The sequence below is a fragment of the Cervus canadensis genome, chromosome 18, assembly GCF_019320065.1.
Source record: "Cervus canadensis isolate Bull #8, Minnesota chromosome 18, ASM1932006v1, whole genome shotgun sequence".
NCBI classification, from domain to species: Eukaryota; Metazoa; Chordata; class Mammalia; order Artiodactyla; family Cervidae; genus Cervus; species Cervus canadensis.
Genome location: NC_057403.1, coordinates 6,431,672 through 6,456,503, shown reverse-complemented (window position 1 = coordinate 6,456,503; position 24,832 = coordinate 6,431,672). Strand labels below are relative to the sequence as shown.

Below are 24,832 nucleotides of genomic sequence, written 5' to 3'. Positions count from 1 at the left end.
GTGATGAGACTGGATGCCATGATCTTAGTTTTCTGACTGTTCAGTTTTAAGCCAGCTTTTTCACTCTCCTCTTTCACCCCCATCAAGAGCCTTGTTAGTTCCTCTTCTATTTGTGCCATTAGAGTGATATCATCTGTCTATCTGAGGTTGTTGATATCTCTCCTGGTAATCTTGATTCCAGGTTGTGATTCATCCAGCCCAGCATTTCGCATGATGTACTCTGCATAGAAATTAAATAAGCAGGGTGGCCATGTACAGCCTTGATGTACTCCTTTCCCAATCTGCCACCAGTCAACTGTTCCATGTATGATTCTAACTGTTGCTTCTTGACATGCATATTCTTCATTCTAGGTTCATGATAATTCTGTGAGTTCTGTGTTATAAAATAGTGCCACTCTCCTCTTAAAACCAGAATTCCACTACCTTCTTTTGCCTTAGTAGTACTTGAGCATAATATCAGAATCTGATTTTGATGCATTTGTCTTTTAAAGATGCTTCCAATAAACTATTTGGTGAAATCATTTTTTTAATGCTTTTTTAACTATCTACCTTGACTTCTCTCTCACCTGAACACAAATTCCATTGGAAATTGATGAATATCTCAGAAAACACAAATTCCTTTTTCTGATGAACAGGTCTTGTGGTCTCTAAGCCAGACCTGGTCACGTTTCTGGAGCAAATGAAGGATCCCTGGGATGCAAGGAGAATGGAGACAGCCATATACCCAGGTATGTGTCTATGCATGAAGCAGAAAACTCGGGTGAGAGGGACAAGCATTGTGGAGGAAATCAGACTTTGTCGTGTGGTTTGAGAAGATCTGCTTCAGTGGAGACGATTTTGGATTAGCCTAGGTTTATTTCTGTCCCTGTCATAGATCATCATCTCCTGACCCATTCTTGATTCTTTTTATCATTTGTGTATTTTTTCTCCAGTGATTAATTTTCACATTCACAGTTAGAACCAAAATATTTGTCTTGGCCTGGAGCAACCTGCATGACCTGATAACTCGTCCATTTTGGGGAGCTTTTAGAAAATCTGTGCATATTTCTGAGTAACTATATTAAGCCCTTTTAAAAGTGCTGATTCTGTCTCTAGTTAGAAGTGTGTGGGTGGAGCTGTGAAAAAATTGCCAAACTTGTAGGCATACTGGGGACAGATGTTTTTTGTTTTCTACCATATAATTTCCAGTGCACTGGAAACTACACATATGACCTTAGAAATTTCATAATCAGAACAGCCCGGCGGGGGGAGGCCAAGGCGTCTGGACTCGCCCGGGAGGTCCGGATGCGCGAAGCAGGGCCGGGAGGTTTGCAGGTCTGGGTTTAGCGAGTGGCGTAGGGGACAGGGCGCCCCCAGGTCCACGATGCAGCCCCGGATGAGGCCGCAGTATTTTCCTTATATGATTGGGCCCTGTGACTGGCGGCGCCGCCAGCCCGGAGCCTGAGAGGATTATGAAAACGTGTCAGGCGAAATGGGGCCAGGGACTCGGGGGCTGGGAGGTTAGGGGGAGGCAGTTAGGCTGAGGTTTGGGTGTGGTTAGGGTGGCCCCTGCCACCCTGCGAGCCCTGGTCAATGATGACGTGACCACTGCGCAATCTGAGTTCTGGGAACTAGGTGATGGAGCGTGTTCTGAGAACGCACTGAGACCGAAAAAAAGAAAAAAAAAAGAAATTTCATAATCAAATTCTTTCTTCACTGCATTGTTATAGCCACGCTTTCCGGGAAACAAACTCACTCAGAAGGACAATGCAGATAGTGGAGTGCAGTTTATTACACCAGCGGGCCCAAGGCAGAGTCTCCTCTTAGCCAAGGGCACCGACCAGCATTTGTGAAGATCTTTTATACCCCATGTGTACGTGTCCAAACCCACCACCCCAATCCCTTGATGCTTTCAAATGAAGGGTAAATAAAATCACAATAACCCCATCATTCACATATTATGTGTTCAAACAGTTAATAATCAATAAGCCCACGGTTACATTCCAACCAGTTAATAAACGATAAGCCTGTGCTTTCATTCTGATAGTGTCCGAAGGCAGGTGTGATTAGTGTCTGTTTTCTCTTAGGTGATGAGGAACCTGGATATGATCTTCAAGGTTCCCCTGTCCAGAGAGGGTCTTATCCTTCCATTGTCGTTCCCACAAGCACTAAGCAGAGAGTTCAGAGTCCACTTGAGAGGTGGCCGAGCACGATCAGCACAGACAGGCCTGAGATGGAGTCCAGGCCCTATGAATTCCTTCTTCATTTCCCCCCTCTTTATGCTCTTAACTCATATTATGAGCATCATTCATAGGGATATATTGCACCCTGGCTCTCCAGCTGCAAATTAGGGAGAATGACATCAACCTTTGGATTACAAAGTTCATAATACATTGTAAAATTCAGGGTCCACAAAGCAGAACTATCAAAGCAACTATAACAATGGTAAATATAGTTTTCCACCAATCACTCTTCACCCAAGATAGGACCGAAGTCCAGAAAGGAATGTTCTCATTTGACATTGCTTTTACCTGGTTTTTCATGACATCTAAAGTAGTCGATACATTGTCAGATAAGTCAGGAATGTATACACAACATTCAACCTTAATTATAGCACAGGCCCCTCCTTGAGCAGCTGTGAGTATGTCCAAAGCCATTTTATTATGAATTACTGCTTTTCTCATTTAGATTTGCTCTTCATTTAAGGCTTGGATGGCTTCTGTTCTACCTAGGAGGGCCTGTTTGTGAAATTAGTCAAGGCCTCTACTTTAATCATAATATATTTGTTGTCCCTACAGAGGGTACGAAAAAGGCAGCAATATACTCATACCATTGCAACAGATCTTGTCCACCTAGCATGTAAATAAGGTAGATTTACTGGGGCTTGTTGTAGGCTAGGCTTTTGCTACACTGGCATTTTTATCAAATGTAACCCCATGACCCGAGTCTATTGACTGTAGGTCTTACACCAAGAGAGCAAGGAGAGGTAATGATTGACGAGAGAGGAAAGTCTCTTTGTCATCCCAGAAAAGATTAGAGTGGTTTAAAATCTGCCTGGCGGCGCGGTGACACCCACCAAGGAAGTCCACCCTTTACAGACAGAGGCATAGTCCTACATACCCAGAAGTTGTAGGTGTTCTGGAAGTCCTTTTAGGAATGTGCCCATGAGGTGTAAACATTGTCCTGAGTTGAGACAGAAGTTACATTCAAAATCACGTTGATGAGGCCAAACAGCAGGAGTTGATTGTGCGGCTTCATCCTGAAGGGGCTCATCCGGGATCTTCTTTTCCTTCTTCTTAAGGATGGTCTTAGTCTCTCGAGGGTCAGTGGGGTCCCTCTGTGCAGTCCACTCAGTGTTTTCTGGGTCTGCGTGGTATGCTCTCTTCACCCTCGTGTGATGGATCAAGGGACAATACCTGCAACTTTAACTGCAGTAGGGGTAGTTAGAATAACATAAGGGCCCTTTCACCAAGGGGCTAGCAAATCATGTTTCCAATCTTTGACCCATACTTGGTCACCAAGTGTAAACTCATGAATCTGTTCCCCAAGGGGGAACGGCACCCTTTCTTGTACAAACTTAGTTACCCAATTTATTACCTTACCCAGTTCCATCTGCTGTGAAATCCTATCCCGCCTTACCTGAGGCAAATTTGTTGACACCTGTTTTATTATGGGAGGAGGCCTCCCATACACAATTTCATATGGAGAATAGCCTTGGGACTGTGGGGTCATCCTGAGTCTGAGCAGAGCCATCGGAAGCAAGTCCACCCAGGAGCAGTTAGTCTCTCTGATCCACTTGGAGAGTCTAAGTGTCCAGTTGGCTCATTCCACCATCTCAGAACTCTGGGCCTATATGCAGTGTGCAGTTTCCATTTGATGTTTAAAGTTTTGCTTACTTGTTGTACTAAATCAGCTACAAAGGCCGGGCCATTGCCTGACCCAATGCTGGTAGGAAATCCAAATCTGGGAACTATTTCCCTAAGCAGGCACCAGGCTATTTCTGATGTTCTTTCAGTCCAGGTAGGAAAAGCTTTTGTCTATCTCGGGAACGTACATACCATGACCAGCAGATAATGGTAGTGTCAGTGAGGTTTCATTTCAATGAAGTCCATTCCCAGGTGTTCAAGGGGCAGTGTGCCTTTCAGCTGAATACCCGGAGGATTTTGTCTGCATCCCCGAGAGGCAGCATTCACTTGTGAGCAAGCAGCATGGCCTAGGTGGATCGCCTGGTGTATCTGGCTTACCAGACTGTGTGTCAGCTCCTCCAGTACCAATAATTTGCCACTTGGCAATTCCCACCATCCCTTTTCAGTCTTGATGGCCCTTCCGCTTTGGCTAACCTGACAGCCATTGTCCTTGTTTTGTCAGGCTAGTGCCATCAGTATATAGGACCCAATTAGGGTCTGGAACCTTTAGTGCTTCTTTAAAACAAACCCCAGACACCTTACCTCCTCTTTGTAGATCTGTGCCTTCTTCTTTGACACCGGGTAACCTGCTTCCATCAACAGCTGGAGCAGTGCTTTTGTCTCTTTCCAGCATTTTTCCTTGGTCTCAGGCAGCCAGCAGCAGGTCATCCCTGTACTGTAGGGCCAACATCCATACTCTTCCGGATGGAATGAGTCCAGGTCAGAAGCCAAGGCTTCCCGAAAGATGGCTGGGAAGTTTTTAACCCCTTTTGGGGGAGTCCAGATGAGCTGTTGTTTGGTGCTCCTGACTGGATCTTCCCATTCAAAGACAAAGATGGGCTGTGACGCTGGGTCGAGGCATATGCAGAAGAAGGCATCCTTGAGATCTAGACAAGTATAAACTTTAGTCCTCGGTGCGAGGAGGCTAAGTAAGGTATAGGGGTTTGGAACAGTGGGGTGTAAAGTCACAGTAGCCTGGTTGACTAGCCTGAGATCTTGTACAGGCCTATAGTCCTGTCCTCCTTCCCTGTTGACTGGCAGGATTGGCGTATTCCAAGCTGACTGGCACTCTAGTAGAATGCCTGCTTGTTTCAATCTATTGATGTGGGGCAATATGCCGGTTCAGGCCTCCATCCATAGCGGGTACTGGCGCTCTCTAACCAGCATGGTGCCTGGTTTGAGTTCCATTATCACTGAGGCGTGATGTTTAGCCAGCCTGGGGGGAGGGGGGGTTGTCTTCCGCCCAGACCTCAGGGAATAATTGAGTTAGCTCCCTCATGCTCTTCTGGCCCACCCGTTTCTGCCTTTAGAGGCTCATGCAACCTCCTCTCATCTTGGGTTGGTATTGAGAGAGAGGGCAAATAAGTCATAGAGTCTGTCCAGAAAGTGGGCCTCTCCTCAGGGGAGAAAGTCACTTGTTCTTCCAGTTTGGAGAGCAAGTCTCTTCCCAACAGGGGTACTAGGCAGTCAGGAATGTAGAGGAATTCATGAATCACTTGGTACCCACCCCCCCCCCCATCTGACATTTTCTGGGCTGGCAAAACGGTTTACTCATCTCTTCTCCCGATACCCCAGTTACAGCGGTAGTCTTTTTGGACAGAGGTGCCACAGGTTTTGTTACTACCGACAGTTCTGCTCCTGTATCCACCATGAAGTCAATGTTTTGGTCCCCCACTTTTCAGGTCACCATGGGCTCTCAGGGACCTGATATCTCTCAGCCCTAGCAGCCCGAGTTAATTTCCAAGTCAGCAAGCCCCACAACTGCGGGAGCTTCCTCTTCCTTCCTTGCCTTAGGGCATTCATTCTTCCAGTGGCCAAAACCTCGGCACCGGGCACACTGGTTTGGCTGTAACGGGCCCAGGGCATCCCTTGGGACTGGCTGAAGGACTGTCCTGTCCCTGGGGCAGATGAGGTTTTCTGGAGGGCCCGAGACAGACTTTGCCAGAGCAGCAGCTTGCACTGTAAGTCTCTTGTCTGTTCTCTTTCGTTCCCTCCAGCTCTCTGGCAGAGCGCGGTCTCTGCTTAATTCCAACGTCTCCCTCCCCCTCTTGTCAGTACTCACCGGGAGAGGCGGGTATAGCTTGGGCGGTTCGGTTGGAGCCGGATCCTGGAAGTGTTGGCCAGAGGCTTCTGTCACCGGGATCGCAGCCTGCCCAAACGGCGGCTCTACGAACTCCGGGAAAGCTGGCGGAGGAGCAGCGGCTGTTGCAGAAACTTCACCTGGCCCTGGATCGGGCATTAAGGCGGCCTCCGGTCCTGGTGAAGCACTGGGAGGCAGGCGTGTCATTATCCAGCATGGGGGAGGGGTCAGGTCATCCCCGTCCAAATCCTGTAGAATTTCCTTTTTTATCATCAGTCAAATTTTGTGCCCTTCATATTATTCCCTTTCCCTTCTGGATACAGAATCTTGTCCAAGTAGGAGGGTCTCAAGCTAACCCTAGCCATGAGTCAATAGATGGATATTGATCCAGGTGTCCTGGTTCTCCTGTGACTACTGTGTAGATTGCTTCCACTATTTTTAAGTTCACGGTGTTCTCTGGTGGCCATCCTGCTCCCATAGGGGTCCATTTGACCTCACAGAGTATGTGGAGGCAGTTAGGCTTCATCTTCACCCCATAGTCTCCTCCTAATCCCTTCTTTAAAATTGTCACTCCAATACAGTTGCCTTAGATTCACTTCCCCCCATCTTGCTTACCTTCTCAGACCTTCTTGGACTTTTCCTTTTCGTTCTGTCTACGAAGTTCTCAGTACCCTATGTACTTCTCATATTTCCACTCAGTGACACTTAAATTGCCATTCTGCCTCCTTTCTAATTGGGGTGAGAAGAGCCTTACCTGCCAGACCCCAGAGGGAGAAGGGGGATCGGCGTGTCTTCTCCTGCCGGTCAGCATAGCTGAACCAGAACATCACATGGTCCAAGACTGTTTCTCCCTTAAAGTCCATTCTGCCTTGGTGGGCTTGATCAGGTGCGAATGAAAACACAGATGGGTTGAATATCCCATGACCCAGGCCATTTCCGGGAAAGCCAATTCATACTCACTTCTGTATCCCCCTCCTTCTAGCCTAACAATTCAGAGGGGGTCAAGAATTCAACAGCAGACAGGACACCTCCTGGGGGAGGGCAGAATACCAGCATACAAGGACCAGTTTCCTATCCTAAAAATCCCCTGGCGATCACTTGATAATAATTTTCCCCGAGACGGGGTGGACACACCTAAATGACCATCACAAATTTCCTTCCTAAACCCTAGCACGCTCGTCAACCTGTGTACCAAGCAATCGCCGCCTGCCTATTCCAGGCTCCTGTGGGTCCCCACTCCTTCTAGTCCCTCCCAGGGGGGTGATCAAAACCCCTCTTCCACCCTGCCGGGTGGGTTCCTCCTCACCTGAGCGCTCAGTTCCCCTGCTGCAGTCCACTACCTGCTGACGTGAAAGGTACAGGCGTTGAAAATCAGGATCCTTCCAGAGGGGCGAGGCGCCTTCCCCCCTCTAGGAGATTCAAGCTACAAAGCCTCGGGGTGGCCTCAAATGAGACCTGTCTCCTCAAAGTGAGAAGCCTCCCGGCCAATGCACCAAATGTTATAGCCACGCTTTCAGGGAAACAAACTCACTCAGAAGGACAATGCAGATAGTGGAGTGCAGTTTATTACACCGGTGGGCCCAAGGCAGAGTCTCCTCTTAGCCAAGGGCCCCGACCAGCATTTGTGAAAATCTTTTATACCCCATGTGTACGTGTTGAAACCCATCACCCCAATCCCTTGATGCTTACAAAGGAAGGGTAAATACAATCACAATGACCCCATCATTCACGTGTTATATGTTCAAACAGTTAATAATCAATAAGCCCACGGTTACATTCCAACCAGTTAATAACCGATAAGCCTGTGCTTACATTCTGATAGATAGTGTCCAGAGGCAGGGGTGATTAGTGTCTGTTTTCTCTTAGGTGATGAGTAACCTGGATATGATCTTCAAGGTTCCCCTGTCCGGAGGGGGTCTTATCTTTCCACAGACACTAAGCAGAGAGTTCAGAGTCCACTAGAGAGGTGGCCGAGCACGATCAGCACAGACAGGCCTGAGTTGGAGCCCAGGCCCTATGAATTCCTTCTTCACATAAGACACCTCACTAAAATGAGAAAATGCAAATCTGAATTTTATGTTACAGCTTCTCTTTTTTTATATGAACTAACATTAAATGTGTTAAGTATGTTTGTCCCAATTCATTAATGCTAAAATGCTTTAATATATTTATTTAACTTACAGAGTTTTTAAAGAAATTATTGACGTGGGAGTTTAGAACATTTCCCACAGTGCTTTTTTCTGATTGTTCTTCACTATTAAGCTTATAGATTATATAGAGAAATCTTTAAGAAGAAATTTTTCTGTTCCAATAATGCTATTTTACAATGTTATGTGAGGTTTGCTATACAGAAAGAATAAGAGGTACATATGCACATTTCCCTTCTTGAGGAGATTTCCTTCCCATCTAAGTCACGACAGAGCATTGAGTAGAGTTCCCTGTGTTCTCACCATATTTTTCAAGTCTCACTTCTCATGTGATTTGTTAAGAACTCTTACCTTATTAAATCTATCTTATTTGTTGTGAAACATCCCAGGAGTTACTCATTACACTGCTCAACTGCTCCTCGCTTCATTGTTCCTGTAGGTTTCTATCTTGACTTCTCTGCACCATACTCCTTTGTCATCTCATCTTGTCCAATGTTCTGTGTTTGTGGTCTCTCTTCTGCAGGCTGCAGATTCTAATTCCTCTTTCTCTGGTGTCTGCCCCGTGGTGGGTAAGCCAGTCCAAAGACTTGTGCCCTTATGCCCTTGAGAGGGGGTTGATTGTTACTATTGTGACCAGAGCCTGCCTGGATCTTGAGGGCTGCTTCGCCTTTCCTCTGTGGATATCACTGTCTGTGGCGGGGTCTGCTTCCTGATTGGTGGAGCAGAGGCCCCAGATCTGAAATGAGCTCTGCTCTGATCTGTGGTGCTTCTGATCTAGTGGGACTGGAGCACACCCACTGGGAGGGAAGCCTCTGAGTGTTGCTCCTCTGGGAATGTTCTCCTCAGAGAGTGCTCTGCATGTCATCTCTCACGCGCTGTGCGAGCTCTTATGTGACCCTGTGTTGGCATTGATCTTGGCCCCACCTGAACCATGGGTATGCTGGCACTTGACCCTGGTGTCTCTCAGGTGTTGTTTTCACCAGGTCACCAGCAGAGATCCACTGTAGTCATATCCCAGGTGTACATTCATTGTGGAGCTGGACCCGCTGCGGTGCTTTGGGGGCAATGTAGACTGTGACCTGGCCCAAATGCCTCATGTGTGGGCCTACAGCGTCTACAGTTGCTAAAGCCAGACTGGTCTTGACTGCCAGAGACTCATTTCCATCCAGATGTTCTGTTGGGGCTGAGTTTACCAAGCCAGTTGTGGGGTGGAACACCATAGTTTGTACAGATGCAAGGAGAGATCTCAGCTTTTCTTGCTTAGTGCAGGGCCTTGGGGCTCAGCTGTGGTTTCAGCACCACCTGTACATTGGGACCACCCACAGGCGTGTGCTCTGAAGGTGCCCGTGGAGCCCATGAGTCTACCCTGGTGGGGAGGAGGGTGGGGAGCAGGAAGCAGCTGTGGGGGTCATGAGATCACCCACCTAGGTGGGAGCCATGCCTAGTGCCTGGAGAATCAGGAACAGGCAGAGGGGCAGAGAGGCTGCAAGGAGGTTCATCCCTTCAGGCATCACTCAACAGCACCGCTCTGCTTCTCTGGCGGTTCAGGCTTCCTCCACAAGCATCCCATTTGCAGAGCTCCTCCCTCCCTCCCGTCCCCTCAGGATGTCTCCTCATGGCCAACCACAGTCGTCTGCCTGGTTCTGCTCTCCGAACCCCACGTTCCAGCACCCAGCCCTTGTCTGCAGCGAAGGACACCCTCTCAGGCTGAGTGGGCAGGGCAGGGGACAGTACCCTGCGTACAGGTCTCACTCTGTCCTGCACGCTGATTGCCGTGTTCTCTTCCCACAAAGAACGAGGCTCCCCTTGTGTCCCAACTGAGCTCCCCCCAGTGAGGGGCTTCCTTGGATGTGGAGACCTCTCCTCTCTTCAGATCCCCCCAGGGTTTTGTGGGTCCCATCCTGCTTCTTTTCCTCTTCCCTTTCCTCCATCTCTCTCTTGTCCTACCTGGCTCAGCAGGGATCTTTCTTGTCCTTTCAGGTGTCCAAGTTCCTCTGCCCGTGTTCCTCAGGGCTCTGTGAGAAGTTTTCCACTTCAAGATGTATTCTTGATGCTTTTGTGGAGAGAGATGAACTCCACATCTTCTGAATCCTCTGCCATCTTGACTCCTTCTATCTCGGATTTAGGCTTAATCTAGCCAAGTGTATGCCAATTTTATGTAAATTGTAAACTCTATTCCCCAACAATAGTAAGTAGAATAACTTATTATTTGGTATCTTTCAGCTGTGTCTTCTCACGACACCCAGGGTTTGAGGACCCAAAAGCCAGGCTTAGAAGATTTACTCCCAACAGCAAAGCTAGGAATATATGAAAGCTTTCACCTTAGAAATTTACATTTAACCAAAGACTGCGAATCTATGAGGGCATATAAAGAGCGGAGAGCATGTTATGATGGACACAACCAAGTTGGTTCAGTTTCCCTTAAAGTAACTATTACCGCCAAAAGAAATCAAGGATGTAAATCAAATAAGGAAAAACCAATTTCAGGTGACCAATTTCAGTCATCAACATCTGCAGTTAAGTGTATATTTGTCAGCAAAGATCCACATCGTCTGTTGAAACATACATGTTCTCTGACGGGAAATGTGGAAAATCTGGAAAGTCATCTAGTCTCTACTGCAAATACTCATTCAAACCTATACTCTGAGCATAGCTGTCTATTAAATATACATTCAAACATGTCTGGAAACCAGAAACTTAAAGATGAGGGCGAAAATTCCCAATACAATCAGTTTGAGGGGTCTTTTAACAAGGGTTTCTTGTTCTTCAACCAACAACTATTTTCTCCTTGTTCCACAATCTGTAATGATGATAATAATGGGAGAGACCTTATTCAACCATCATTGTTCAATACATATGGAGGTATAATTAGTGTGGAACAACATTCCAAGTGTAACAAAATGAGGAATGCCTTAAGCAGGAGCTCTACCCCCAATAATTACAAGAGTATACATGATGGAATGAGAAACTCTTCATGCAATGGAACTGGGCATAATGCTGACCAAGACTCATATCTCGTGAAACAACAGGGACATCAATTTTCAGACAACAATTCTGGACATCAGAAATGTAGGAATATATTTTATCAAAGCTCAAATCTTACTATTAAAACTTATAAGAGTATGGATATTGGAGAGAAGACCTATAATTGTTATGATTATGGTAAAGTTGTTAACCAGTCTTCACAACTTATTCAACAGCAGATAATTCAGAGTAAGCGGAAACACTGCAAGTGTAATACATGTGGAAAAGTCTTTAGTAACTCACCAAATCGAAGTAGACATAGGAAAGTTCATACAGGAGGGAAGCATTTCAAATGTACAGCATGTGGCAAAGCCTTTAATCAGAGTTCATATTTAACTGAAAATCTGGGAATCCATGCTGGGGAGAAACCATACAAATGTACAGAATGTGACGAAGTCTTTATCTGCTCTTCATGTGTTACTCAACATCAGCAAATTCATACTAGGGAGAGATCTTATAAATGTACAGCATGTGGCAAGGCTTTTAAGCAGAGTTCAACTTTAATTCAACATCAGCGAATCCATAGTGGGGAGAGACCTTATAAATGTACACACTGTGGCAAAGCCTTTATCAATTATTCATTTCTTACTCGACATCAGCGAATCCATACTGGGGAGAGACCTTATAAATGTACAGCATGTGGCAAGGCTTTTAAGGAGCGTTCAACTTTAACTCAACATCAGCGAATCCATACTGGGGAGAGACCTTATAAATGTACAGCATGTGACAAGGCTTTTAAGCAAAGTTCAGGTTTAACTGAACATCACCGAATCCATACTGGGGAGAGACCTTTTAAATGTATAGAATGTGACAAAGCCTTTATCAATTTTTCAGTTCTTACTCAACATCAGCGAATCCATACTGGGGAGACACCTTATAAATGTACAGCGTGTGGCAAGGCTTTTAATCAGCGTTCAGCTTTAAATAAACATCAGCGAATCCATACTGGGGAGAGACCTTATAAATGTACAGCATGTGGCAAGGCTTTTAGGCGGAGTTCAACTTTAACTCAACATCAGAGAATCCATACTGGGGAGAGACTATATAAATGTACAGCATGTGGCAAGGCTTTTAAGCGGAGTTCAACTTTAACTCAACATCAGCGAATCCATACTGGGGAGAGACCTTATAAATGTACAGCATGTGGCAAAGCCTTTTCCCAGAGTTCAAGTCTTTCTCGACATCAGAGAGTTCATGCTGCAGAGAAATGTTAGAAATGTAAGCAATGTGGCAAAGGATTTCCTCACAGTCATCACCTCACTCACAGTCAGAGAATTCATACTACAGAGAAACCCTAGAAATGAATCAGTGATAAAAAATTTGGTCCTAAATATACAATTTTGAAAAAACGAGTGTTTTCTTTGGAAAGATACATGAATTTAAAAAAATGTAGAAAACTGCTTAATCAGACATCAAAAGTAACTCAATACCAGAGAATTCATACTAGAAAGCATGTCATTCATACCACTTTTGTTGAATTATTCTAAGAAGAAACACTGTAGCAAGTATTACCTAAGTAAAACACATACAAAATTGATACGTTAGTATTGATCACAAGTTGAGGGGGTGGACATTTGCAGAGGTATAATTATTATTAATGTATCCTTGTTTATGTTAACGTTATTTGAGATTATTAAGGAACCAAAACGAATGTAATTCAACTCTCAAATTACTACATGCTGTGATTTGTTTCTACTGTATATATGAACTTATGTTTTTGATGGTTGTTGCCCAATGGTATGAGAAGCCCTTCTATATTAAGTGGGAATCATTTGCATTTATTCTCCAATTTATAAGATTAAGAACACAGTCATGTTATATACACACTAAACCTCTGAATGGATGTATTTGTCACTGATGTCAAACACCTCTGTGGTCACCATGATGTAAGTGTTCAGGGAATAATTCAAAGTAAGACAGAAGTTTGCTCTAAGTTTTCAATAATTATGTCACTTGCTTTTTAAGCATAAAAGAAGGATAGTTCATGAAAATCGAAGGTATTTTGATAACAGCAACATAGAGAAATCATGCATATTATCTGGCAGGCTTGAAGTAAGGACACCTTCTCTTCTAGCTGATGTAAGTATAGAACACTCTTTCTGGAAAAGTCATATTAATATAACGAATGTCCATCCATGTTTACTAAATTAGCCTCCATTTTGTAAACCATATAAATCACATTCTCAAATCATTTCATCAGAGAAACAGGAAAGTTTTTAGAAGCTTGTAATGTGTATTTTAATCAAGGATCAAAAAACAATTGGAAAAGGTTTTATTCCATCTGTGTAAACTTAATGTATCTTAATGAATAAAAGTGAATGGTTTTTCAGTGTTACAATTGATGTGGAATGAATGAAGGATTAACGCACCACCAGCATTAACCTCTCCCACCTATTTAAGCTTGCAGGAAAGGTAACGTAATGATTTGTAGCACAGGGGGATGGCATCTGTAGAAATTAGTTTCTTACTGCCATTAAACCTCTCATAACTTCATATATTTCCCACCATTGCTACGTTGTGTCTCCACTCCCATTTTTATCTACTTGGCCATCGTGGTGGTACTAATAAGAAGGATCATACAGAGTACTGTTGAGAGCTCCCCTGAACTGCTCCATGCTGTTGCTGCCTCAGTGTCTGTCTGGGGAGCAGGCAGCCTGCAGGTCCTTGAACTCACACCAGCCAGTCCTGTGAGCACCTGCACTAGATGACCCCTTCCTTGGGACCAGCAGTCTTGCTGAACCCCAGGGTCTACTGCACAGGCCCCCCTTCAGTGTTACCCTCAGAGCTCATCAGAACCCTGCTCGTCTTTCTTTGAATGGACCCCTCCACACTCAGCCTGTGGGACCCACAGCACTTCACCCAGGGTCAGGTCTGAACACGTACTGGAAGTTTCTCTGCCTGGTTCTAGCCTTGACCTTCCTCAGGGGACCTCAAGGCTTGCTGTGAATTTTCTGAGGACCTAAACTCAGAGTCATAAACTCAACTGCTGCAATTGTCCTTTGTTCTTCTGTTAGCTAAAACTTTTCAGGGGCTCATTTAAGCAAATGGAAGTTTAACAAAGTCACAAAAAGAATAGTCAAAAGCCATGATGGGAAAATTCTGAGCCAAGATTTACAAAATCTTACCCTGTATCATTCTTAGCACATGTGTCTTGTAAGGCTTAAAGGAACTGTTTTCTCATGGCTTTGGCATACTTTGAATGCAATATATAAATATCTGAAGATATATACATAATATAATTTATATAACACACATTGAATACAAGATATAAATATCTGAAGGTATACATGTTAGCAGCGAGAAAACCAAGAAGGAATATGTGAGCATGTGTATTCTTACACATTTAACTTAGATAATTTAGAAATGCTAGATCAAAACTGGTCATTTCAGAATTGCAGATGATTTACTAAAATCTATAAAACTTGTCAATTCTTTGATTAATCTGTTTTGTCTACTTTTCATGGAATTCATTTCCTTAAATGTCAGGAGGTTATGTTTTTTAAGGAACTTCCACTCGGTCCACCCACGTGACTGCACCAGCTTACATTCCCTCCCACCATGTAGGAGGTTCCCTGATCTCCAAGCCCCTTCAGCGTTCATGATATTAAAAGTTTCAGCAAAGGAATAAGAAATCTCCCACAATTATCAGATAGACTTATATAGATAACACTAGGCTATGGTAATTTAGGTTTAAAGTCTCCTCTGTGTTGAAAACAATTAAATCATACTAAAGATAATCAGTCTAATAACACTAGACAACTGGGCTATGTGCCCTATAGATGGTGGTGCCAATGTATAATTTCCCTGAAAGATAAAGATTCATACAGAATAGACTAAGTCAGATGACCTGGGATATACTGGGCTACATCTAATGGAAGCTCTTAACTTAAGTCTTACTTGTGACTTACTAATACTGCTGGCTATGTTCTTTGTATTTCACCTGTTTTACAAAATTGCTGTTTCTTACACTGCCAAATGTGTGACTGAGGCCTTTGATAAAATTATATATAGTTCCCTATGGGATAGATGATGATAACAGTGTAACTCTAGATATGAGAAAAAGCAACAAGAGGGAATGTTTTCCTGGACCAAGAGGCTAGTAAGACAGGTGGTCCAGAGAATTTGGATACTGTTTAATGGCCTAGTCCAGTAACAGCGCATTGAGTGGCCTGTCAACAAAATCGTTGCCAAACCTGAGAATGGACATTCTCAGCACCATGAGATAAAATGGTCATGAAATGCGCCCTTGCAAATCATGGTCAAGTTTATGAGCAAAAAGGGGCTCTGCCAACTGAAGATTGACACTTGCCATCTACATCTACAGAGATTAAATCATGGCCACTGCAACTGCTGACTTTCAACGGCCCTGAAAGGAGTTCAAGGTAAAAATCAGGAATGAGGCACTCTGTGCTCTGGAAAAAACTGACAGAACAGCCTTCAGATAGTTAGATCTTTTCAGGAGATTTTATGAGTCCCAATTCTTGCACCTTCTCATACCTAGAGAAACACTGACATCATTAATGGTGACATCTGCTTTGACTATTAAAGAAAATTTTACAATTAATAGTCAAAATAGAGTAGATATGTGTCAGGGAATGTTTGACGGGAGGATTCCTACATGATGTCTCTCATGAGTCCTTTGTCCCTCTTCAAGCGGAACAGCACGCTGCTCCCAGGGACTGAGGTCATTGTGTGAGGCAATCATGAGTCCCCTTTAGTAAACATTCTCCTTAGGACAAAACAGCTTAGTCCCCTTCCCCTTTCTTGAGATATGGATTGTCTCCTGACCTCGTGACTAACATTACCCCTTGTTCCCTTGATAACGGTTGCTGTACGTTTGGTTTTCTGATCTCTATCATTCCCGAAAGAAGTTTCTTGTACTGCAGCCTATATATACTCATAGAAAAATCATTAAAGCACCTTTGCTCCATCAGAGCTTAGGTCCCCGGGTCTTTTTTTTTCTCTCTCTCTCTTTCTTTCTTTTACTTTCTTATCGTCGACTCTGTACCACCAGGTTCCGGTCCATTAAAGGACCCCAACAAATGGCGCCAACGAACAGGGACACTGGTATACGTGGCATAGCGGGCGGAATGACTCAGGGACCTATTGAGGTAGGTAAGTACTAAGGCATGGGTTAAATGGCTGGCCAGCCCCATTATTTTTCTACTTTACTTCACCATTTGCTTAAATTTCAGGGACTTCTGGCTTCACGGCAATGAATAGAGGCTTGCCTTCAAACAGTAGTTGAACATAATCCTTAGTTTCCTGATAAATGCAGTTTTAATTTAGAAATTTGGCTCCAGGTCAAAGCAACTCTTAAATGAGCAGCCAAACAAGGAAAAAATATTCCAATTGATCTCTAGCCCCTATGGGCTCTTATTAAAGCTATAATTCTGCCATTTCAAGGTACATTCTAGCCCTTCCAATATTCAACAACAGACAGAACACTTATTACATAAATATAAATTAAATGATTAAACTTTACAAAAGGCCCAATTAAAACAATACCAAATATCTCAAAATTTTCTTACTAGCCCTGCCCCGGCTGCTCCAAATGCTTCTCCTCTGCCAACAGTCGCAACTCCAAAAGTCTCTCCTTTGTTGGAACCTAATGAAAAGTTATGCTAATTTTTAAACTAGATTAGAAGCTGCTATTTCCCGTACTGTAATCGGAGAAGAAACCAAAAAACAGCTAGAGAAATTACTTGCTTATGAGAATGCAAATCAGAAATGTCAGAGCTATAGCTACAATTTGTGAGACTAAAATTATTATTGATTATTTAAAAGCTTATCACAATCTAGGATCAAAAACTCAAAAGATGCAAATGCTGATTGAGGCAATGGCTACTACCTTTAAAAAGAGAAATGAAGGATGCTTTAATTGGAGAGATAAAAATCATTTAAAAAGGGACTGCCCTAAAAAGGCTAATAAAATACCAAAAAATTTGCCCTCGCTGCCGTAGAAGAATGCACTGGGCCAAAAGTTTAAATTTGATATTGATGGAAAACATATTCCAGGAAACTCCAAACAGGAGCAGATTCTATCTTTTCCCTCAAACCCTCAACATCCGGCAGTGCTGCCGTCGATATACCAGCCCTAAATGATTTTTTCCTTTACCTCAAACAGTCCCTGCTAGACTGCCTACCGGACTTTTTAGACCCCTTGACCCCACAAACTTTTGGTCTTTTGCTTGGCCGATCTAGTCTGTCTTCTAAAGGAATTACTGTTCACCCTAGAATAATTGATTCAGATTATAAAAGAGAGATTCAAATTCTGATGTCATCTCAGATTCTATGCCAATTCAAAAAGGGGGACAAAATTGCTCAATTACTTCTTTTATCTTACATTTCTATTAATTCCTCTAATAATATACGGACAGATGGGTTTGACAGTACAGATCAAAAACAATCTTTGTGGACATTATTAGTATCTGAGTATGCACGATCAAATATAAATATCAAAATTAATGGTAAAAGATTTTCTGGTCTCCTCGACACTGGATCTGATATTACTATTATTTCCAAACATTTATGGCCCAAGTCCTGGCCTGTACTTTTGGTCTCTTGCCAAATTGCAAAAATGTCTCAAACTAAAGTACAAAAAGTTTATCCAAGTGTTCAAATATACTCATGTGAGGGACCAGAAGGCCAACCTGCAACATTAAAACCTTATGTGATAAATGTACTCTTTAATCTAATAGGAAGAGACTTACTTATACAGTGACTAACTCAGATATACATTCCACATTTTTCCTAGGGGCCACTGCTCATTTAACAAACAAAACAATTATTAAAATAACTAAGAAAAATTATGAGCCTATTTGGACAAAGCAATGGCCCCTTACAAAAGAAAAATTACAAGCTAGTAAAGAACTTATAAACACACAATTAAAATGGAAACATATTGAAGAATCTTGCTCTTTTTAGAACTCTATTTCTGTTATAAAAAAGAAACATAACAAATGGTGTCTCTTAACAGAGTTTAAAAAAGTTAATTCTTTTATGAAACCTATGGGTACATTGCAACCAGAGATCCCATCAGCTATTACTATTCCTCAAAATTGACACATTATTATTACTGATTCACAAGATTGCTTTTTAAATATACCTTTACACCCTTTAGACCGGGAGAGATTCACTTTCTCTCTCCCTTATCCTAATCATATCGGGCCTCGTAAAAGATTTCAATAGACTATGTTACCTCAAGGTATGCTTAAAAGTCCTGGTACTGCTGCTGCTAAGTCACTTCGGTCGTGTCCTACTCCACGCGACCCCATAGATGTCAGCCTGCCAGGCTCCCCCATCCCTAGGATTCTCCAGACAAGAGTACTGAAATAAGGTGCCATTGCCGTCTCCATAACAGTCCTAGTATTTGTCAAAATTTTGTAGCCAAGGCTTTACTTCCTATGTGACAGCAATTCCCTCATACATATATCATTAATAATATACTATAGCTACAAAAAGGAGAAATGATATTTTTGACACTGAATGGCTATGATATTCTTTAGACTCTGGAAAAAACTGATGAAAATAAAATCTTTTTTGAAATTGCAAAACCGGTTCTTCTTCCACGTGCAGTTAGGAAAAGGTTAACTTGTTAAAATATTTTTTTTTTTTTGAGCTCCATTCTGCCTGAGAAACAAAAATAGGCCTAAGAAAAAACCTTAAGTTAACTCTTATCATGTCCTTGGGATACACAGCCCACTCTATCTAGGACTCCAGCCATTAACAAATTGGTGGAGCTCTAAATAAATAAATAAAACAAAAAGATATTTTAAATTTCAAACGGAGAACTATGTCTATGTATCTAAAATTATCTATGTCTCAATGTATGTCTTTGTTTTTGGATAGTGTGGAATTAATGAGCTCTATTTGGATTCAGCTTTACATGAACTAAAGGGTGTTCAATGTTGGGTATAATGGTTATTTAAATGTCAATGTGATTTAAATATAATTATTTGTTAATCTAGTTGAGACATGTCTTGAGTCATCAACATTATATAATACTTTTATTATGCCTTGGTTTAAGGAAAACTAAGTTTGTCAACAAAAAGGTAACTCTTTATATATATATATATACACAAATATATAAATGAGATAAAAACTTTTAGATAAGCTCTTAGAAATAATTATATTTTTGATAAAATGATCTATTATCTATAATCTAGGGCCATCTCTTGAGATTAGAGTGACTTAGGTTTCTAGAGTTGTGCTGAACTAAGTAGTAGAAGTTTGTTGAATGGCTGGGTCATTTCCAAATGAAGTGAGATTTTAAAGCAGTAATTGCTGAACATTGGTTTACTCTTAAAAGGGGTTTTTCTTGCAAAAGAGCTGAAAAGATTTTGAGCTGTTAATAAATATAAATATATATTTATATAAAAAAATATATATATATAATATGATTTGAAAAATATGTTCAATGGCCTATAAAATGCTAACATACAAGACATTTCATGGTTGCTATAGAAAAGTAAAATATATGCTTTTAATAGAAAGATGTAAGAAATGGCAAATAAAATAATGAATACAAAAATATTTTTTTAATTGTTAAAACATTTATTATAAAATAAAGTGGTATTTACATAAGCTTTACTAGACTAGTTTTTCATTGTCGTTCTAGCTACAGCAAATGTTCTTTCTCCAAATTAAACCAAATTAGATACAAGAGAAAAATTCTGAGAAAACAATATTTAACAAAATTAACTTTGGTCAGCAGATACATTCAGACTGCAAATATATTTAAAAATACAGTTAAAATGCTTGGGTGGATCACAATGAAAACCACAAAGTATGGTATGTTTATTTGAAATAAACATTACATTTGTTTATTATGCTATCATACTTTGTTTTGGCCTTTTAACTTTTAAAGATATTAGGTGCTAAAATTTTAAAAAGGCTTATGACAAATGAAAGAAAATTTTATGGCAAATTGATGTAACTCATTGTCCTAAACTTTCTTCCTCTTCCTTCTTACATGTCTTGATCAATACAAATTCTTCTTTTCTAGGGACAACACCTCTCTAAGGTAAGACTACACAACATGTTATAACCCACCTATCAACTTACTTCACGATAATAAAAACACCTAATTCTATAAAAACAGACAATGACTCTGCCTATATTTCTAAACAGTTCAAACAATTTTTACATTCATTCTCTATTAAACAATTGCAGACGTTCCTTATAGTCCACAAACACAAGACATGATTAGACAAACACATTACACACTGTAACTGCAAATAAAAAATTAAATAAGAGAAAATACACAAGAACACTTTTGTCTTCCTTGTGCAGAGCAAACTTTGCTAGATTCCGGTGTAGTGTAGCCTTTAAACCTGTAACTATTGTTGGTGTGACTATTTCTGTTCCCAATGTGTAAGATTCTTAAAGCAAGGCGAAAATGACATAAAAAAAAAAAAAAGACACCATTTCCTGAATAGATTATTTGTTCCTAAAAATATCAAAAATGTAGAATGTTTGCCTTCTTTTCAGGTCTGTCTTCAAAGTGTAGTCATCCTCTTTAACACACTGAACAGTGAGATTCAACAGTTGCTAAGCTACATTTCTTTTTCAAAGACAAGGTCAAATATACTTAGATGTGAGCAACATTTCATTTGTCAAGTTGTTTTACATCACCTTTTCAATAATTTCACTTAAGAAAAAATATTTAAATGGTTACTCCTAATCCTCTGCCCCAAATAACACAAACCACAGCCAAATACCAGTCCCAAACAGATTTCTGAATGATTTTTTCCTTTTAGACTGAAATATTTCCTAAAAATGTTTTCATCACTATCGCTTTCCTCTCTTTTTATAACTATTGTTAATATAGCCTTATTTGTTTTAAAGTTTTTAAACTTACCACAAAGAGATGTTTTGACAAAAACAAAAAACAAACAAACAAACAAAAAAAAAGGTTTTAAAACATTATAGGACACCTCCTTTCCTTTGCCCATTTGATATCAAGACAGGTTAACTAATTAATAAAAATCTAAAAAACTAATCTTACAAGAAAAAGATATGCTTCTTGCAGGGAGCCGGCCTGAATGTACGGGCCCCTTACGGCCCTAAGAGAGATCAAAAGGTCTCTCTCTGTCCTGCCACCCCTTCTTGTTAAAGTATAGGCTGGCATTTGTCTCCTTCAGGGAATAAACACACCGGTGACCTTTTTGCCTGTTTTTCTGGTGCTGATAAGCTCATCATGCTCGAAACCTGTTTTCCATCTAATGTTCTATTGATGAAGCCTGTTTTCTATCTAATGTTCTAATGATCTTAATCGTGTTGGGCGCTAGGGTAATTAACGCTTTACTGATCTTGAGTGTGGGAATTTAAAACATCTGTAGCTCTGCACGTATGCAAACCCTCGATCTATTCTTAGTAACTCCTGTTAGCGTATATATCGGCGTGGTATTCTTCAATAAAGTTGGCGGAGTCAGACGCAAGCGGACTCCGTCCCTCTCAACCCCATCTTTCTCTTTCTGAGTCTTCTTTTTCCTAGGTACTCTGGTAATTGCGTTCTTGACCAGTTCGTTTGCCGGCAGGCTCCGGCAGCTTCTATTTCTCCAGATGGATCCAACGAGCTCACATGACTTCCTCTTCAGAAGATTCAACCTAAGGGGGGCCCCCAACATTCAGACTAGAGATGAAACAGCAAAAAACCCAAGAAGAAAAAATTCCAATATAAGCCATAGCGACATTAAAAATTTCCAAAAAACGCCACACTCGACGTCATCGACCTTATGATCTCCCTACTTGGGGGCAGATAAAAACCCTTACTGATTAAACTAAAAACCTGATTTCTCAACAGGGAATGCCTCAGAATCCTAAAAATATTTTTCTTCGCTGTGCTTGCTTTGCTTGCTTTTGCTTCCCCCGCTCAGGCTGACCTGATTGATCACACTTACTGGGCTTATATACCTAACCCCCTTTTTTTATTACAGGTTGTAAAATAGACAGATATAAAACCAATCACATCCACTAATGAGTCAACACATATGCCCCCTCCTTTAGAACTGGAGGGGCCCTCTCATCCTGAAAAAAAAAAGAAAAACTAATTAATATCGTTCTAGGTTATGAAGTCCTTCCTTTATGTATGGGCCCAGCAAAATTATGTATAAACGTTAGTCGACAAACTTGGGCTTTCGTCCTGCCTCCAAAAAAAGATTTTTGGACACTACTTAGATTATTCACTGCCCTTTCTTTGTCAGTGAACCATGTTTATACTACTAAAACTTTAGAAAAAAAATTAGAAAAAGAACAAAGAACAACATGCCAAGGGTTTACTAATAAGAACTTTAAATATATTCCTGTTCATTGAGACAAATGTCAGGCCAAACCAAAAAAATTAATGTTTATAGCTAATCATACAATTGTCAATAGGAGACCCCATAGTATGTGGTTATTGAACTGCTCAGATGATATTAACAATACTATATATGATTATATTACTCAAGTAACATAGAATGTTACTAATACTACAATAAAACATTACCATGACAGAAGACTTCTTGGCTAGCTTGATGATAGAATGGCCCCCACCTCATCCTCGAATCATCTTTGATAAACAGATTGGGCCTAAACAATGAGACATCTAAAAACTTGCTACAAACACTGAAGAACTTGAGACTTGGACCAGACATTCCACAGGGACCAATCATAGCTATAACAATTATTTCTTTTGCTATAATCAATCATATTTTATACAAGCCTGTGTTCCATTTCCTTTTGTTATAGCTATAAAAAACTTACAATTCAATAAGACTATATGTTCTGTAACTTGCATAAATTACAGATTATATACTTGTCTTAACTCCTCTATTTCTTTAAGATATGATTCTCTTTTAATTCTTCGATCTCGACGTAGTCTGTGGTTACCAATAAATCTCCAACAGCCCTGGAAAGAAAGTCCCATGGCTGGACTTGCTTCCCAGTTGCTTACTAAATTGCTCCGGCAATCTAAATGATTCATTGGATGGCTGATTTTTAGTATTTTGGGATTAATAGCCATTTGCTGTCACTGGTGTTGCTTTACAAACCTCTATTCAGACACATAATTTTATTCAAAATTGGACTAAAGATGCCCATACTATATGGGCCACTCAGGCTCAGATAGATGAAAAAATTCAAGAAGAAATACAAAAACTAAAAACAGCCATCGAATGGGTTAGAGATCAATTAACAAATGTACAAAAACAGGTGATGCTAAAATGTGACTAAAATTCTACTCAATTTTTTATTACTCCTGTTCATTTTAATAATAGTGCCTACAACTGAGAACAAATCAAGTTTCATTTACAAAACATACATGATAATGCCTCTCTGAATGTACAATTATTACAAAAAAAAATATTTGAAGCCTTTTCTAATAATCTGCCCTCTTCCATTGATATGGAAACTTTAGCTAAACAATTAGCTGATCAAATATCTGGGTTAGACCCATGTAGATGGTTTCAAAGTCTTACTCATAACATTAGATCTAGAACCATAATTTTGGTGACTGTCTTAAAAATTATATTTGTTGTCTACCATTGCCTTCATGCAAAGATTGTCAAAACTAAAAAATTCTGATGGTCAGAACTCTTCTTACAAATATTATAAATAAATAAGGGGGAATTGTCAGGGAATGTTTGATGGGAGGATTCCTACATGATGTCTCTCATGAGTCCTTTGTCCCTCTTCAAGCGGAACAGCACGCTGCTCCCAGGGACTGAGGTCATTGTGTGAGGCAAGCATGAGTCTCCTTTAGTAAACATTCTCCTTAGGACAAAACAGCTTAGTCTCCTTCCCCTTTCTTGAGAGATGGATTGTCTCCTGACCTCGTGACTAACATTACCCCTTGTTCCCTTGATAACGGTTGCTGTATATTTGGTTTTCTGATCTCTATCATTCCCGAAAGAAGTTTCTTGTACTGCAGCCTATATATACTCATAGAAAAGTCATTAAAGCACCTTTGCTCCATCAGAGCTTAGGTCTCCTGGTCTTTTTCTCTCTCTCTCTCTCTCTTTCTCTCTTTTACTTTCTTATCGTTGTCTCCATACCACCAGGTTCCGGTCCATTAAAGGACCCCAACAGATATGTTTCAGACATCCTGGGAAATAACCAGGTGTTACTATGGGTGTAATTTCAGATTAGACATTGTATTGCTAAACACTTGAGTTTTCTGAGTCATGTCAGGCTTAGATGCCAGCATTCTCAAAACAATGTCTGCTGGAAGCTAGTAACTTATACCTTACTTTTTATAAAATTAGGCAACTGGCCATCTGGCTAAAAGTCTCCCCGAAGTGTCAGGTCCAGACTGAGTTTCAGGCCTATTCTTCTAAAAAAAAAATAAAAGAGATTTATTTTGTCTATTAAAATTCCAGTTATCCCTCCTCCAGCTACTACTAATTGGGTCTGTTACAACAAAATGGCAGACCAAGGGATTGAGATTTCAATCATACAAGGCTCAGATCTAGGACTTGGAACTCAGGAATACTTCCAATTCAGTGTCTCTTCTCCAAGCTGAGGCAGTCCTGTGCCCCATTTGGACAGGAAGTTATCACAGTCATAGTTGCCCTGTTCCCTAAATTAAAACTGAGCAGGACTCTGTGGGGTGGCGACTCTGGAGTACAGATCTGCTGTGTGTTCTCCATTTCTCATCCGTAGGATATAGGCTTCATTCAGCCTCCTTGACCTTCCCTGAGTTCCAAAGGGTGGAT

The 24,832-nt window shown here is 41.2% G+C and overlaps 1 protein-coding gene and 2 non-coding genes across 3 annotated transcripts in view; 2 read left to right on the top strand and 1 right to left on the bottom strand.

Moving 5' to 3' along the window:
• Positions 1 to 24,832, bottom strand: part of LOC122421202 (zinc finger protein 91-like) — a 158,364-nt gene that overhangs the window by 60,689 nt on the left and 72,843 nt on the right. The gene's annotated exons all lie outside the window — the stretch shown is intronic.
• Positions 1,350 to 1,491, top strand: LOC122421835. The gene has a single exon (XR_006263644.1).
• Positions 1,567 to 1,649, top strand: LOC122421824. Its single transcript, XR_006263633.1, has one exon.